The sequence below is a fragment of the Triturus cristatus genome, chromosome 8 (assembly GCF_964204655.1).
Source record: "Triturus cristatus chromosome 8, aTriCri1.1, whole genome shotgun sequence".
NCBI classification, from domain to species: domain Eukaryota; kingdom Metazoa; phylum Chordata; class Amphibia; order Caudata; family Salamandridae; genus Triturus; species Triturus cristatus.
The window spans coordinates 965,266,848-965,284,597 of record NC_140591.1 but is presented as its reverse complement, the minus strand read 5'-3'; positions in this window follow the sequence as shown (position 1 = coordinate 965,284,597).

Below are 17,750 nucleotides of genomic sequence, written 5' to 3'. Positions count from 1 at the left end.
GAGAATAGGATAATAAACTCTTATTCAAACCAGAATGCATTACTCAAAGACAACAGGACATCCTCACTAGAGGAAATATTATAAGGCTACTTGGAGAGGTTCCCTGGTTGAAAGACATAGCATCAACAGACTTGCTATGAGTGGAATTATTTGAAAATGACAACCCTTCATGACCAGAAGTCACCTTAACAAACTGGAGAACTGACTAAATAGCATAAATGGTCCAAACTTCTGTTAATGTCTTTGGAAGCTGGGGCATAACCCTAAAAAGATATCACCTCTCAGGATACCCATTGCCTATGCTACAGTGAAAGAGATTGCTGCCTCCTATCGCTAATCCAGTTCAATCGGTACTGTGGAGTGCAAGAAGCAATTCAATTGGTTGAACAGAAGGGTTAAGGCCAAAGATGTCACCTAGCAATCCAGCAGGTTCCCAATGGGATTTGATCCCTGCAGTTTTAAATGCTCCACATGACCCATCACTTGAATTAACCAGCACCAGAGTATAAAGCCCTGCACTTTCTATCTTGGAATATAGCTGGAGCTAAATCATTGCTTCAAGATGGCTATCCTCCTCAGAATTGGGCACATTTTAATATAATTGCACTTCAAGAAACCTGGTCAGTGGTAGATCACCCAGTAGAAAGTTTTATACAACATCAAAATAAGGCCACAAAATCTAAACACTATAGAGGGCCGAAAGGGGTCCTAGCTGGCTGCTCATCGCTCAGTTTAAACATCAGCATGGAATCACTACCCCACGTAGACACCAGCTTCCAAATAATCAAACTAAGTAATAGGGACCATGATAAGAGACTCCCAGTTCTTTTATTTAACACTTATGTTCACCCCAGTTCAGCCAAGAAAATGTCCTATTAGAAAAAATAGCAGCTACCATATTCAGCTCCAAGGAAGGTAGCGTAACATGGGACATAGTACTGATGGGGAATTTAAATTCAAATCTAGTGTGCACCACAGATAACAACGAAAACATCCTCAATGTTGATAACACATTTTGGAATGTTTTGACTCAAGCAAATTCAACACTCAAAGTCGAGATGTTAACAGGGAAAAATGTGCCATGACCTTCGAATTTCTTGGAATGGGGGTATTGAATGGATGATTTGTTGATGACACTCCACCAAATTACACCTACTGTGGTCCGAACTCTCAATTAATTATTGGTACAATTGTTTCACTGCCATTGATCCCATTGATCCAGCATTTTTCAATAAAATATACAAAGAATAGTGATCATTCATGCCATATCTTGTTCTTTGGAATAACCCCATACACACATGCACTTGCTCCAATTGACACTGGCGTGAGAAACAAAGCCAATTTAAAGCAATTGCGCTGGTTCAACAAATCAATACCAGATCTTGCATCCCTGGCTAAAGACTTAATGATTCACAGTATCAAAACCAGCAATCATCCAATAGAAGTTCAGTTAAGCTTCGGTGCTGCAATAGTAACGCAAGTCTCTTCAGTGACATCAGGTCCACATTCCTTGTGAAGAACGAAACCAGGCCTCTGGCCCAATTGTACTGAGTTAAAAAGGGAAAAAGAGAAAGAGGTCAGGCTACTGAAAGCAGCCACCAGAAATCCCCCCTTTGCAAACATTTGAAATGTCTAAAGAAAGAGTACAAGAAGCAACTGTGGGAAGATAAGAAATCTGCAAAAAATGCTTTTTCGACTAAGCTAATATGTAACGCCATAAGATTAACCATGGAAATTTTGGGGAACTATAAATAACCTCAACACACAAGGAAAAACAATAAAGAATTGAAGCATCACAGAGCAATTATGGATGGTCTACCTTGCAAATACATTCACGATAAACCTACGTTCCCCTAGACGAATTTATTGAGAGTAATCAACTGGGAAATCTGCTATTAAATAAAACTGCATCTCTAACTAGTGTTGAAAAGTCCAGCACTCCAGTACCAGCCGGTATACAAGCAGAGCAATTGAAGGTCGCAGAGATCCCTAATTTTTATTCATCACCACAAGTCAAAGAAGTCCTGCTTAGGGGGTGTCTTGAAGGTGCGCTAGGGCCAAATGCCCGATGATAGGCCATTTTAGAGAAGACATTGGATTATGGACAGTAGTACTGGCTATGGTATTCAAGGAAGTGCAGCTCAGTGGCATTGTTCTTTTAAAGGAGGTGAAAGGGCAAATCCGGGCAATTAGAGGCTCATACCTCTCCTCAATTCAGAAGCTAAACACTATGCATCCTTGTTACTGGTGTATCTAAGCGACTGGTCAAATGAAAACAAAGAGATGCACAAGACCAAAGTCCTCATCCTGGGATCCACCCCTCAGCTTGGGATGCTCCTGGTTGCCCACCCATTGATAACCCCCCTACCCCCACGGACAACGCACAAAACCTCAGCATCATACTGATCTCCTCACTTACAATGAACCACCAGATCAACACTGTATCCTCATCATGCTTCCACATGCTCCCCCTGCTTTGAAAGACATTCAGATCGATCTCCAGTGAATCTAGAAAGACATTCACCCACGCACTCATCAGCAGCAGACTTGACTAAAAAATGTTGATAAAATGCTGCAGCCAGACTGGTCCTCAACATCCCCACCGCAGCCACATCACGTAACACCTTCAAGAACTCCACTGGCTCTTAGTCAACAAAAGAATCACTTTCAAGCTCCTCAAACATGCCTACAAAGCCCTCTATGATGCAGGAGCAGTATATCTGAACCACTGCCTCTCATTCCAAGTATCCACCAGACACCCCCGCTCTACCCAACTGACCCTGACCATCGTCCCATGGATCCACAAGACTAGATCCAGAGGAAAATCCTTCTCCAACAATTTCGCCCAGACCTGGAACACCCTGTCTCTCCCCCTCAGGCAATCCCCATCGCTGACCCAATTCAGGAAGACTCTCAAGACCTGGCTCTTCGACTGAACCCTAGAGCCCAGCTAGATCAGCAGCCCCCTCTCTGTCCTCCTTCAGCATCTTGAGACCCTCACAGGTGAGTAGTTACACTATACAAACCCCTGATTGATTGATTGATTGATTGATTGATTGATTGATTGATTGATTGGTTGACTAAATCAGACTGGTTTTAGGAAAGGCGTAGGTACAGCAACAAATATTTTTGCGACCACCGTTTTGATTGGAAAATATAAGAAGGACAGGAAAACGTTCCACCTTTGCTTCATAGATTTCAAAGCAGCTTTTGACTGTGTAAACTAGGTATTACTATGGAATAAGCAAAATCGCTGGGATCTCCATGATAAGCTGTTATGAGCAATTCAACTGCTATATTCCGAAACCTGGATTCAAATAAAATTTGGGGATGGCACTAGAATATACAGAAAGATTCCACCTTACCAAGGGCTTAAATAGAGATGTGTTTTAGTGTCCCATCTCTCTAACCTCTTTATGGCAGAGCTATCACCAGCCCATGAAGAGGAAAATTCCCTTCCCCGTGGCTGGTTCCTTGCCATCTCACTTACCTATCATATGCAGATGACATTGTGCTTTTCAGTTTGATTGAAGTGGGCCTGCAAAGATCAGTGAAAAGCGTGACAAAAACCAAAACCATGTCTGTCGGCAATTTACCAAGACAGGCTGACGCAACAGTTTTCAATAGCATCCATCTGGAAATAGTAATCAATTACAAATACTTGGGCTTGTACCTAGATTCTAAAGGAAACTTGTTCCAGCAAATAAAATGTATAGTTAAGAAGGGGAACACACTAATTCACGCCTTCCCCACCTCGGCAAAAAGTTATCTCTGCTAAGTTACTTCCAACTATTGCATATGCTAGTGTGGCCATGAGGGGGCAGAATGCTGCAGATCAACATCTTTAGGTGAGCATTGAACCTGCCTCAATGTTCAATGCCAGCACAAATCCAGTTTGAGTTTAAGCTTATAAAGCAAGATCTTGCCAGAAGATCAACAATATTAAAAAGTTGGTATAAAATCAACTGAGACCAAGAGTCTACACTAAGTAGCGCAATAAGGTTGGCTTTCAAAGGGACAATCGGTCGGAATATTACATATATCTGAATGTCTCCATTAAACAACTAAAGGGCATATTTACAAGGCTCCTTCACCACCAGAGCGTCACTTTTTTTGGACGCTCCAGTTGTGCACAATTCTGAGCAATATTTACAAGGCCACATAAAGACACCCTGTGTGGTTTTTCATGGCCTTGTAAATATGGCCCCCTTTCACGCATTACTCTCTGTGAAAGGGGCATTCCATGGGTGTTGCTGGTGTTGCTCTGGGTGTTCATAGGCAACACCCATGGATTATGCCGCAATACCAGACTTACAAGGTTTCGTAAACCTGGGAATGTGTCCGATTCTAACGCCACCACAGTGGAGGCATTAAATTTGCTAATTGTGCACCAGCACAGAGGAGAGCACAGGGATGCATCATAAAGCAGTAAATACAATGCTTCCCTGCACTTTCCAACTCACGTGGCTCAGCGCAGCAAGATGACTTGCAGCGCCGCGCTGTCATTTTCTAGTAAACATGTCCCTGAGTCAGGGCAATTCCACGGATAAATTTGGAATCACTAATGGCGTTAGGCAAGGATGCATTTTAGCCCCCCTGCTTTTTACATTATATATTAATGATTTGGGTTCTACACTAACTAAGTCTTGCAAGGATATTCCTAGGGCAGGCAAATTCGCCATCCCAGCATTATTGTATGCTGACGATGCCGCTCTCTTAGCACGTACGGCTGTAGGGCTCCAAAATCTTTTAGATTCTTTCGCTAAATTTATGATTGCACTTGATCTGAAGTACTGGGTATTTTAGACCCAGCGGTGCAGGGGCACACACCCTATGACTTCTGGGTTTCACCCTGTTCCGGACCTACAGAAACACAGAGTCTTCTGGGTGAAGTCAAAGAATCGTTTATTGGCTGCAGACCAATGACAGGTATCCTAGAAGTACAACAGTGTGTATGTTCTCAGGAGACTGCTGAAAATCATAGGAACGGACTTCATCTTAAATACGCTTTTCCTTGCCTCAAGCATACATTCCTAGGTTTTATGATACGGCAATATACAAGTGTACATTACAAAGAAAAGGCAGAGTCATGATGACCATCCCACATTCCAGTTCGGCCAGCCCACAATGATTTATACAGTAAGGTTCAGATCCCACGTTTGATGTAAAGAGACCCCCCAATAAACATGAGCATCTCCTGTTTTGGGAAACAAGTCATAAAGCAGGAACAAGCAGGTGTGGAAGAGATTAGCCGGGGGATCGTGTAGAATGAAAGGGTTTTATGACAGGTCAAGCCCTGATGCTAATCACAGGTGGACGGAGGAAGGGGAGCTCGTGAGACCGGTTTGACCCAGGGCAGCAGAGCCAGCTGCCCAGGTCACAGAGAAGTCAGAGGGAAAGCCCATATACTGTGAGGCCCGTATTTACTCCATTATAGCCTATGTGAGGGCAATGACAAGATGGCCACTGCTTCCAAAATGGAACCCGCGTAGTGGAGCAGAATAACGTGTACACAGTGCATTCATAGCTAGAACGGTATATAAAGCACTCGTACATGCCGCATTTACCATTTGCGGTTCGCTAATACCAAGATAGACAGGGGTAGGGCCCTGTCCCCTACGCGGTCCCGAATATTAAAGTACGACAGACCCTCCTTTTGCCCTTACATAGGCAATTACTATATTCATCTTAATCCGAGTCTAGGTCAATGTCCGCAAAGTCATGGAGATGTTGCTGTAGCATCATCCTATTACTTAGCTCGTCCCTCGATACAGGTTTCCTTACACATAAGGTAGTACAGAGACCACATATCGCGGGAGCACACTGTATGCACAGACAGAACAGGAAGAGAATGGCTAAGATCATTCCAATGACCATCAGAACTTTCCAACCCCAGGCAGATATCAATTCCCAGAACCACCCCACCAGTGACCAATCTCCCTTATCCACGTGTATGGCTTCAGATATTTTATGGAGTTTGGAGATGGCTTGATACACTGTTGGAGCATTATCTGGTATGAAAATGCAGCAACTGGATTGGATGACCTTGCATACCCCACCGCGGTCTGCAAGAATAACGTCTAGAACCATGCGGTTCTGCAGAGTCATAAGGCGATCCGCTTGGAGCTCAGCTGTCAGATTACTAAGGGCACCAGCCGTTACATTGACAGTGGATTCAACCACACGAGTCAGCTGTCTCAGGTTCCTACTATTGACCATAGGTCCCCAAAACGGCAGGAAACCCAAGAAGAAGTCTCCTGCTTCCTGACCGGCAGTGTCCTCCTTACTAATCACACCTCTCACAACTCTGGTCTTGTGATAGTCAGAGGCAGCAGTAAATGTCGGCGGTAGCAAGTTCGCAATATAACATGTGCCCGAGAAATCAGGGGGCAGCCATGTATATGCTCGGTCATGACAGATGAAATATGTGCCCTTAGCAGCCAAAAACGCAGGGGAAAACTGTGACGGGAAAGTGTACGTTTCAGCACAGTCACTTCTTCCCAGTTGAGCTCTAGGATTCTGACCATTACCCTGTAAGCAGAACCGACCCATGTGGGGTACGACCCAGATTGGAGATGAGATTTTTCGCTGTCTTTCACCCAGACTAATACTATACCCCGTCGCGTTCCATCCTACATAAGGTCTCAACTCTTCTTTGGGAATAGAGGAGTATGCATTAATATCCCTACTCATATCGGCAACTCCTTTCATCAAAGCCTTATTATTGGTGATGGGTCTGATGGAACGCGGTTGGCGAGGGGAGTATGTATCTAGAGCATAGAGAAACATGGTTTGGAATGCCCATGACGATCCATTGTAACTGTACGGTAGCACCAGGTAGGGAATACCTTTGTTAATGGTATGTGGCATTAACTCACACACCCAGCAATTGGTCGTATTCATTACTAGTTGGTGCTGGTGCAAGAACTGGATAAACGAGTTATTTACGAACTCTGATCGTCTGGTCTGTTCGTGCTCAGGCAAAGGGTGAAAAGAGTGAGAGGAGGCAGTAGAAAGAGATATAGGCTGTTGAGTGGGTGCAATGGGCTTTTGAGCGGAGAAAAACACAAATCCTACAATAAACATTATGATACTACACAGTGTAAAAAAGCACAAAAAGACAAAACATTTACTTTTTACAATTCTACACATCCTTGCGTTAGAGTTCATTTCCTCAATCGGTCTCTCCATCTTAAAAAACTCCATCCTCTACTCGGGCCGCTCGCGGCGGATGAGTTTCTTCTGCTAAAGAGTACGCCTGTCAGTCCAGGGAAACGCCCTAGACCAACCAGAACCGTCGACCTAGTGTCTTCGGCCTGTACCCCAAAGTCTTGGCACCGCGACCCTGCGGCAGAACCCGGATGGTGGTTCGAAAAACAAAAATCAAGAAAGTCCTTCAGATGGAAGAGAAAAAATGTCAAAAGGGAAATAATGAGGAAATCTTTATTTGTCCATGGGCCTAGGTCTCAAATTATAGCGGAGACGGCCAGGTGCTGTTTGGTCTTGAAACAAAAGTTCGGGCTCAGTGGTGTCCAGTCGACTTGATGGTGGCACAGCTTCCTGCAGAATATTGTCACTCTCTTGGTCTGAAACTGTGTCTTTTAAGCGTGCGTCGCTGAATGGTACAAAGCGAGGTACAATGTCTGTCTCTGAGTCGGCGATACCCTCCTTGACCCACTGGTCATATGGCAGAGGCAAGGGGACTATTTTGCAGTGGGTACCATGAATCCAGTGCTTCTTCCCTTTCACTCGCACTGCTGATCTTGTTGAAAGAAGAACAAGATGAGGGCCGATCCAGCGAGGCTCGTCGTTGCTCTTGCGCTGGAAATTTCGGACCAGGACCCACGAGCCAGGGTTGATAGGGTGTCCAGGAGGTTCAGAGGCTTGGGGAAGAGTATCATGTACCTGTTGGTGCAAAACACGCAGTTTAACAGTCAAATCATACAGGTAATCGAGCAGTACTGGATGCTCTATTTCGCTAAATTTCGCCGGTCTTGGCACGCCCCATACATTAGCCGGGCGGCCAAAGACGACCTCATAGGGACTAAGTCCCACTCGTGAGTGTATGGTCATTCTGGTGGACAGGAGTGCTAGAGGTAGAGCGTCAGGCCATTTAAGACCGGTGCTCGCCTGGATTTTGGCCAGCTTGAGCTTTAAGGCTCCATTGTAGCGTTCTACTAATCCAGCTGATTGGGGGTGATTTGCAGCATGGAACTTCTGTTTTATCCCTAGCCCTTCACATACATTCTTCATCACTTTACCCACAAACTCACTTCCGTTATCACACCACACCATTCTTGGCATCCCAAACCTAGGGAAAAACTCTTTCACAAGGGCTTTGGCTGTGGATAGGGCAGTGTTATCTTTCAGAGGATAAGCCTCAATCCATTTTGAGAAAGCACAAACAACCACCAGTACATATTTCAGGTTGTTGCATCTTTCCATGTGGATAAAGTCCAGCTGCAAAACTTCAAATGGACATGATGGGGGTGCAAAGTGACCAGCCGGAGTTGGGGTTCCCCTACCAGGGTTGTACTTCAAACATACTATGCAATTCTTGACCACATTCTCTGCACACTTGGGAATCCCAGCATTCTGCCATACTGGAGCCAACAACTTGCATATACCTTTCGTACTGATATGTGCCATTCCATGTGCCATAGTAACCACTGGAAGCACATATGCATCAGGCAACAACCATCGCCTATGTTCTGTCAGATCAATCCAACAACCATTCTCATCCAACTTACCCATACTTTCTCTCCACTTGCTTAACTCTTCCTCTGTGGCTTCAGCTTGAAGCGACTTCACACTCTCTATTGTGTTCTCACACATTCCCACATCATTAACCCATCTTGCGGGACCTGCAACATACATTCTAGTCTTCACATTCTGTGCTGTTTCTCTCGCGGTCTCATCAGCAAACGCATTCCCACGTCCAACATCATCTGTGACTTTCCTGTGCGCACTGCATTTCATGATCGCAACTTGCAACGGTAGGGTCAGTGACTCAAGGAGATCATTCACCAACTTGCCATTCTGAATTTTAGCTCCATGCGACGTCAGGAACCCACGCTCCTTCCACAAACGCCCAAAATTATGAGCCACGCCAAAGGCGTACTGGCTATCTGTGTATATGTTCACTCTCATTCCTTCAGACAACACACATGCTCTCGTGAGGGCGATTAATTCTGCTGCTTGGGCCGAATTATGTGGCACTCGTGCAGTTTCCACAACCGTGTGTAGAGTCGTGATAGCATATGCAGCAGTCGTGTCACCATTAGGGAGCTTGAAACAGGACCCATCTACCCATAAAGTGCCATCACACTCAGTCAGGGGAGTATCTTTCAGATCTACTCTCCCTTTCGTCTCTTCTTCTGTTCTGAACAGACAGTCATGTTGCTCAATCTCATCTGAGTCTGCTGGAATTGGCAACAATGTAGCTGGATTCAGCGTATTGCATCTTTTTATGTGTATGTGATTAGCTAACAGTGTAAGCTCATAGCCTGATAATCGCGCACTAGTCAAATGTTGTGTCTTGGTCCTATTTAATAATGTGTCTACAGCATGTGGAACCATAACAATCAATGTATTGTCCATTACCAAACCAGCACATTGTCGGATAGACATCGCTGCAGCAGCTGTCGCTCTCAGACAGCTTGGCAATGCCCTCGCTACAGGGTCCAAGGTAGATGAAAAATATGCGCATGGGCGCGGTCTGTCACCAAAAGGCTGTGTTAACACTGACAACGCACATCCATCTTTCTCGTGAACATACAATGTAAAAGGCTTACTGTAGTCGGGGGTACCCAACACAGGTGCTGAACATTATGCATTACGCAATTCCACAAAACTTTTCTGGCACTCTTCAGACCATGGGATAGGATTCGGCGTGTCTTTGCATGTTAAGGCTAATAAAGGTTTTGCCAATAAAGAAAAACTAGGGATCCAATGCCTACAGTATGAAGTGATGCCCAAGAAAGCACGCACTTCTCTCTGTATTTTCGGCACACTCAACTGTGCAATAGCTTGAATTCTTTCTGGGGTCAGTTTCCTTCCCTCCTTCGATAAGAGATGACCTAAGTAGGTCACTTCTTGTCGACAATATTGCAGCTTAGAGAGAGACACTTTGTGATGGAAAGCGGATAAATGGCGCAACAGTGACAATGTGGCTTCTTTACAGATCTTTTCAGTATCCGCGGCAATTAGTAAATCGTCCACGTACTGAATCAGGATAGCGCCACTAGGTAAAACAAGTGCATCAAGCTGCGCTTTCAAAGCTTGGCTGTATATTGATGGACTCTCACAGTAGCCCTGGGGAGCGCGTTTGAAGCGAAAGCTTCGGCCTCCCAGACTAAACCCAAAAATATCTCTACTCTCTTCTGCAATTGGGATACTAAAGAAAGCATTCTTTAAATCAATCACTGAAAACCATGCAGCAGAGGCTGGAATCATCGTTAACAAGGCAGTTATATCGGGGACAACCGGAAACTGTGGCACAACAATCTTATTAACCTCTCTAAGATCAATCACAAATCTGTAAACAGGTGGCTGTGAAGGATCCGTTCGTTTTAAGACAGGTAAAATCGGGCTATTGCAAACGTTGCCTCTTGTCTCTTCAATCACACCCTTATGAATCAAGTCGCTGACAATGTCTAACAATGCTTTCTGCCCTTCATTAGAGATCTTGTACTGGGGAATACGTGGCAGTCTGACATTAGCCTTTAGAGTCACCACATATGGCGGTATCTCCAAGAGGCCCACATCATTGGGACCAGTAGCCCAAAGGGCATCCGGAAGGGATGACAATTCAGGGGGCATCGTATTTTTAGACAAATACATTGGGGAAATCACTTTCTTGCCTAATGTGAGTTGTACTCCTGAAGGAGAACAATACAGTGTAGCGTGCAATCTTTTCAACAAATCTAATCCCAGCAAATTCTCACCACAACCTGTTGTCAGGATCAGGGGTGCTTTCAGCTTGCAAGGTCCAACAGAAAGTGACATGGGACAGGAAATCGGGTTCCTAACTGGGGCGCCAGAAAAACCTACTGAAACATTTATATCGCCAGACAAAGGTGCGCCAGGGAGTTTTGAATGCATGATTGAACTCTTTGCAGCACCAGTGTCTAGCAGAAAAGGCTCCGTTACATTTGCTGTCGTCACCTCAACATACGGTCCACTCTGATCCACTGGCACTGAAACAACTCCCTCTCTCTGTCTATGGCTGTCCTAGTAATCATTATTCTCTGCATCACCGTCCTCTGCATAATAATCATTATTATAATACTGGGCCGTATTGCTAATCGCGTTAACTTGTTGATCAAAGCTATTGATGGCACTTTGAGGCGGCAGAGGACGCGCGTTCTGGGGAGCATTTCCCCGCCCTCTGCCTCTAAGAGCTTGCTGACCACCCCTACCTCTTGCGCCATACATATTACCGTTCCGCTGCATTAATTTAGGGCAACTATATTTAAAATGACCTTCCTCTTTGCAGTATGAACATTGGTTGGGACCTACAGGGACACGTGGTTGATAATACCCATTCACTTGCTGGTTGTTCTGAAACTGTTGAGGTTGGTGATAGACACCTTGGGGTTGTCTATAATTATTCTGACCTCCATGTGGCGGATAGGCCTGCTGTAAAAGGACCTTTGTCTTTAGTTCCTTCGTTTTCTTCTCTGTTCTATCTTTCTCGTCTTTATCTCTATTTTCATAATACTGTGCAGTAGCCAGTATTTGCGCTGAGGAAGAAACAGCCCAAGAACTTTCTGAATCTTTTAACTTTTTACACAGGTCAGGAAGTAGATTCTGCACAAACTTATCCACAAACAGCCGTTGGCCACCCTCAGTACTCATATCCTGCCCACTGTGGTCAATAAACGTTTCTTCAAACCTAGTAAAGAAGTCTGACACTGTCTCATCTTTCTTCTGCTTGCATGCAGATAACTTGTCCCAATTTACGCGCATCGCAGGCATTATTGTCTTCATATACGTGATGATTCTACCAGGCGGTTCAGCTACTAAAGGTTCTGGCTTCGCACCACCAGTTTGTCTCGCATCAGCAGCAACAATGTTAGCCCATGTATCCCCTAGTTCTGCATTGTGATCTACATTACGGATTGATCCCCATAGAGGCTGTGGAACAACATTGCCAAACAACATGTCTATATCGGCCAGATTCATAATGCATGACCCTGCCGTCTGTGACAACTCTTTATAATAACCTGCTGGGTTCTTACGGAGATCAGGTAAGTATTCCTCAGCGCTAATACTTCAGAGCGCTTCCATGGAACATGCACCCAAACACGCTGGAAATGCGCTGCCACAGCGGGGTTACCACCGACAGCTGCAACCGCTTCCTTCCATACCGGGGGAACTTCTCTCATGGGGTATTGTCGCGCTTTTGCCTTTTTCCCCACAAGGACCTCTTGTTCAAACAATGACTGTTGGCAATCGTCATTCCTAAGTGACAATACAACCGCAACTGCTTTATCTACTTCGCGGTCCACAATTATACCAGTTCCAAAATCGAACCTCACTCTACACAATTCCTGCGGGTTCGGATTTTTACCACTATCCTCCAATTCTTCACAGAGAATTTCGCACATTTTCTCGAACACATATCTCTGTTTAGGGGCATCCCATTGATGGAAAGTATTGACAACTGATTCCACATCATAAAGTGAAGGAAAAACGATCCATCTACGCGCCATGTGATCTATTACCTTTTTCTCATCGGGGTTAGGCAATTGGCTGCGCAACTGCTTACGCTGTACACCAGGAGTTGCACCAGATGACCCAAAGAGAGGAGACATTAATGTAGTAACCACATTAGCTAAGCGCTGTCGCGCTGAAGGAGAAGCTGAGGCGAGAACAGGGGGAAAAACAGAGGGGAGAAAAGAGGATGTAGAGACAGGTACTGGAGTGGTGGAAGGAAGAGTGTTAGGGGAGGCAGTTACTGGATTAGGCAAAGTCGCAGGAAGTGCGGGGGCAGTCGGAAACACAACTGGCGGCCCTTGAGAGGGCTGCGCTACATGGATAAGAGCCGGCTGCAAAGCAGCTGGCGGTTGCGGCAAGGCTTGCAGTATATTCACTGGAGGTGGCATATTCACAAGCTGGGGAGGTGCCGTGGCATTTTGAGCATATGGGGGTGGCGAACTCAACAAATGTGACATCAAGGGATCTTTCTCCTTTTCTTCTGACTCATCCTGCTTAGAGTGTGGCAAAGCTGGGTAACATTTGTCAATCCCTAACTTGCGCTGCCTGTGCAATTGCTCATTCATTTGCTCCTCTTCATTGTCTTTAAATTGTACAGCTGCTTGCATTACTGACATACCTCTCTCTCTTTTATTCTTTTTCGCTAACTTAATTTCCTTCTGTTTGGCTTCCTTTCGCCATAAGCGGAAAGAGTCAAACATCGCCGGCCGGGCTTTATTCTTAAACAATTTAATTTCCAGATTATCTAAAATATCGGTATCAAAACTACCATTTTGGGGCCATTTTAAAACACCATCTTTCCTGGTGTAGTGGATCCACACTTCGTTATATGCAATGGGGCCTACGCCATGTTTCACATAGAGCTCATAAGTTGGAGTTCCAACCGGAGGAACCGGACATGATTCCTCTAGCTGGAAATCTTTTCCACAACCCAAACAGAATAATCTACCAAATAGTCCAGAACCAGGCATCTTCGCTCACTAGTCTAGATCCAAACGTCAAAGGATTATCGAATACGATAGCCTCGTGAATACACGAGTCCTCTGGTTTTGGCGTTTGCAAACTCCAAAGTATCAAATTACCAAATCAAACGATCCCGAAGGATACCAAAAACAAATAGGAGACGCTCCACTTATACTTAACTGAATATTGCTGATCGATGGCATCACCAGAAGACTCTCTCGATTGTTTCGCTCTCTCAAAACTCGTCAAGGGTCCAAAACAGGTCGATTAATCAGGGCAGTAGTCCTTCGTAGCCGTCGGGACGCGGAGAACCTCGCAGAAAAGACTTTCGGACCACGTCGACATGCAGGGGTCGATGAAGTGGCGGCCTCCCTCCGGAATTTCCACACGAAGCTCCTCACGAACCTCTGGCTTGGACTGGTACCGCTGAAATCGCCACACGTTGGGCGCCAAACTGAAGTACTGGGTATTTTAGACCCAGCGGTGCAGGGGCACACACCCTATGACTTCTGGGTTTAACCCTGTTCCGGACCTACAGAAACACAGAGTCTTCTGGGTGAAGTCAAAGAATCGTTTATTGGCTGCAGACCAATGACAGGTATCCTAGAAGTACAACAGCGTGTATGTTCTCAGGAGACTGCTGAAAATCATAGGAACGGACTTCATCTTAAATACGCTTTTCCTTGCCTCAAGCATACATTCCTAGGTTTTATGATACGGCAATATACAAGTGTACATTACAAAGAAAAGGCAGAGTCATGATGACCATCCCACATTCCAGTTCGGCCAGCCCACAATGATTTATACAGTAAGGTTCAGATCCCACGTTTGATGTAAAGAGACCCCCCAATAAACATGAGCATCTCCTGTTTTGGGAAACAAGTCATAAAGCAGGAACAAGCAGGTGTGGAAGAGATTAGCCGGGGGATCGTGTAGAATGAAAGGGTTTTATGACAGGTCAAGCCCTGATGCTAATCACAGGTGGACGGAGGAAGGGGAGCTCGTGAGACCGGTTTGACCCAGGGCAGCAGAGCCAGCTGCCCAGGTCACAGAGAAGTCAGAGGGAAAGCCCATATACTGTGAGGCCCGTATTTACTCCATTATAGCCTATGTGAGGGCAATGACAAGATGGCCACTGCTTCCAAAATGGAACCCGCGTAGTGGAGCAGAATAACGTGTACACAGTGCATTCATAGCTAGAACGGTATATAAAGCACTCGTACATGCCGCATTTACCATTTGCGGTTCGCTAATACCAAGATAGACAGGGGTAGGGCCCTGTCCCCTACGCGGTCCCGAATATTAAAGTACGACAGATCTTGGAGTGAACTTCTCCAAATCCCATGTGATGTTTCTGGGTTCTATTCCAAAGAGAGTTAAAACCATGTCTTGTGAAGGTCATGTTCTATCACGGGTCTCAAGATTCCCTTATTTAGGTGTCATTTTTGACGACAAGTCCACCTGGGCCCCACAATTGGCTGCCAAACGCAACGCTTTTGCTAGGGCCACACTTGCTGTCTTAGAGTTTGGACGCAAATTGGGGGTGAAGCCCATGCAAGCTATGTTGAACGTTTACGTAGCAAAATGCACCTCCATTGCACTATATGGGGCAGACCTGTGGGGTTTTAAAAACATTTCTGATCTACAAGTTGTAGAAAACAGATTTTTAAAATCATTATTATCCCTCCCATGTTCAACATCTGGCTATATCGTTCATCAAGAGTGTGGGATTGACTACTTAACTGATCGTATAGCCATTGCCCCACTTTTGAAATGGATCTCAATTTGGCTAAATCCTGAACTAGAACTGAACCATGCAATTTTAAAAGATTGCTTATCCTTAGAGTATGGCAAAACTATACCGTGGTTGAACCATATTAAATTTCTAGCAAGGTATCTGGGCCGACCTGAGTTATTTGAGAATCCAAGCACTATAGTAAGGGGGGATTTAAAATGGGCTAAAGTCACCTATAAACAGAGGGCTATGATAATAAGGGAGGAAAGAGAATTACTTAAACCCACTGTAAAGGCACACCAGCTGATCACTACATCTAACAGTTTAGAGCCTTACCTGGGTATTGTCAATAAGATGGACCATCGTTTTTTATTAATTAAGTTCAGAATGAACAAATTCCATCTTTTATTGACTGACTCTCCTGGTTGGACTAAGGAGAAGGATTTAGGGATCTGTTCGTGCGACAGATTCTCCATAAAAGACACTATGCACTTTATCTTCTTCTGTGACCACCTGTCTTTAATCCGTAAAAAATACATTATTCCTCTCTTAAAAAATAAAGGTTTCAGACAGGCGAAACCAGCTCTCATGTATCTTCAGATGTTGGGTTCTCCTTGGGAGATATTTAATATTGCCACTTTTTTAGTAATATCAATGAGATTGAGGAAAAAGATCACATGGTTATAGTGTATATCATTTTTGTTTTCTGAGTAAATAATTATTGTAATTTTATGTCAAATGTTTTTAAATGGTTGTACTGTTTTACGTTTGTCGTACTTTTATGGTTTTTGCTATGAACCGAATAAAGTAATTTTGACTGACTGACTGATGTCCCTGAGTCTAACCAAACTGTGGGCCACAAGTGCTCTATTTATCACTTTTAAAAGGGTGACCGACAGGGCTGTAAAGCCCCAATTTCGTCTGGAAGACCAAATTGAATTCAGCTCCTGGTCACACACATGGATGGTAAGCAAATATTATGACACTCTGACACCAGCACCTTATCTGGCAATTCCTTTTCCAGCACATATAAAACACTGACTTATGATCCTGCACATGGGTACTATACCACCACTAGCAAATCAACCAACTAGGAAATACACCTGTCCCACATCATGTAGACTCTGCAAAGGAAAAACAAGGACTTCATCTATTTCATCTGCGCTTCTCCTCAACCGCAAAAGCTTCGATCACTATTATTAAAGAGAAGCTTCAACGACAGAGGCATCCGTATGTGTAGGGAATCAATAATAGCGTGCCTCAACCCAGCGGGCCTGCAGCTAAATTGTAAACTCACCACATTTCTGGAGATGGCCGCAATCGAAAACACCTGGGCCAATCCCGTCTTAACATAACAATGGCAACGGGGAAGGGACAGCCTCCACTTAAAAAGAAAAGACAGTCTAGGGAAGCTCTTCACTGGCCTATCTTAAGTTTGCATTGCCCAAATCATTGGCACAAACCCAAATTTGCACTAGTCTGGAGTTAGGAATAAACTGTCAGTGAATACTATCCTGGTCTGAACTTGTAGGCTAAACACTAGTTTACATTGGTTTATGTATTTACACAAATATTTTACTCGTTTTAAACTATTACTCTGAATTTTAAGATTTACTATATTAGTAAACATGTAATTCTCAGGGTAGAATGAATGACTGCATTTCCTTTAGGCACGTTCTAATTTCATGATGTTATAAATTGCAATATTTGATAGTGTTATTTGTGAAAGTGCTATGGTTTTAACTAAGTGAAGCAATAAACTTGATCTTGAACTACAGACAAAAAGAGGGGTTTCCTATTAAGCTAAGGAGGATTAATTCTTATTAGCACCAGCCACGGTCCGTGAAGGTAACAGTAGTGGGCCAGGTAAGGGGGTATTTTGAGGGATGATGCAGAAGGAAAATTAAAATAATAATTAATTTTCCCTCTGCATCATCCCTTGCAATCCCCCCTTACCTGGCCCCACCGCCCCACCGCTGTTACCTGCACGGACCGCGGCTGATCAGCACAGATGTCGACCTATAAGCTGACTAGAGACTTTGGGCACATGTAAGAACTATTCACGAGACCCATTAAATAGGAACCTGACCTAGAACGTTGGTGGTGCCATGTCATACAGTACTGAAGAATCAAGTAGGACTGTGTATCCGGACAACATAAATGTCAGAATATGGGTACTGAGTCCATTCATTTCATTAGAGTATGTTAACCCAATTCCTAGCTAGCTCGCAGTGCACCATCTGGACGCCTAACCTTAGATGGTACCAGATGGTATCTGCAACTTTAGAACATGACCACTCGAATTTCCGAAGGAAATCATGGAAACAGTTCT